The following is a 1,216-nucleotide window of genomic DNA, read 5'->3' as shown; positions in this document are numbered from 1 at the left end:
TGTAACTGCACTCTCAATAATCAGCCGTAAGGACTGGACAAAAACGTTGCTGCGACGGTCCGGTGGTGGGTTCGTTGCGCCCTTTGGCGGATGAGACAGTTATTGATAATTAATTTGGGACTTGCTCAGTAATTATATAAGTATTTAATGACCCGATTGATAGCAATGGAATAGAACAAGGGAAATATCACAATCTCTACAGGTACACATCAAATAACAGGTCAACTCAAATATTACAACTACACAGCAGGGAAAACTATGTGAGAGAGTTGGCTTCACAACTCAAAATATTAATTTAAGACAAAATTTAGTCTTATGAGAATTTCACAAAGGAGCATCAACGCTCTGATAATAAGGGTTTGATTCAGACAAACTGAACAAAAAGACGGCACTTGGCCGAAACACAAACAACAAAGTTGTTGTACGCAAAAAGCGTATATACACTTAGAAAACACTATACACAGTGAAAGACAAAACAATATACCAGTGGGCCCACGAAAAATATAACAAAAAGAGTGCACTCACCAAAGTAGAAACAGCGTTGAAGACAAGACACGCCGTATACAATAATTACAATGACACAATTAACACAGAATCACACCAAAATTGTCTCACATCACGACACTACATGTACCACACATGTACAGTCACATCCCGTCAGGTGAAGCCGCTGACGCCCTGCCGCAGCTCGGCGGGCGACGCGGAGAGTAAACGGAGAGTGGGGGTAGAGAGGGGGGGCCCTGCGGGCCAGATGACGTCACGTCATGTTGGAAAACGCTGGGCGGCGCGGGCAGCGGCGGAGGGGTTTACTCCCTCATATTGACGCCGTTCTCAAACGCCAAATACGGCCGGTACAAAAAGCCCTTTCGGGCTGTTGTAGGGCGCATTTTGCGGATGTCGAAACGAGCAGGAGCAGGAGTCAGAACTAGGCCTCGATGAGGTGATACAAGTGATACAACACGTGGCGGCTCCAGCCGATGGCGACGCGTTCGACGCGGACTCAGGCCTACTCCTCGACGTGCTCTCGTCCGTGTCTCTCTGACGACTGACAGCGGAGCGACCGGCGCGGCGGTGCTTTGACCAGTGGCCACTAGAGGGCGCCAGCTCTCGGAGCGCTCGCTCAGGTGGAAGCGCGCGGGTTTTGTGCGGGAAACGCAGGTTTTCGTCGCGTTCCCGTCACAGCCGTCACGGCGTTGTGTGCGGTACGCGGCTACGC

The sequence above is a fragment of the Frankliniella occidentalis genome, unplaced genomic scaffold, assembly GCF_000697945.3.
Source record: "Frankliniella occidentalis isolate FOCC.00 unplaced genomic scaffold, Focc_3.1 Scaffold1335, whole genome shotgun sequence".
Lineage (NCBI taxonomy): Eukaryota > Metazoa > Arthropoda > Insecta > Thysanoptera > Thripidae > Frankliniella > Frankliniella occidentalis.
Note: the sequence above shows the minus strand (reverse complement) of the source record.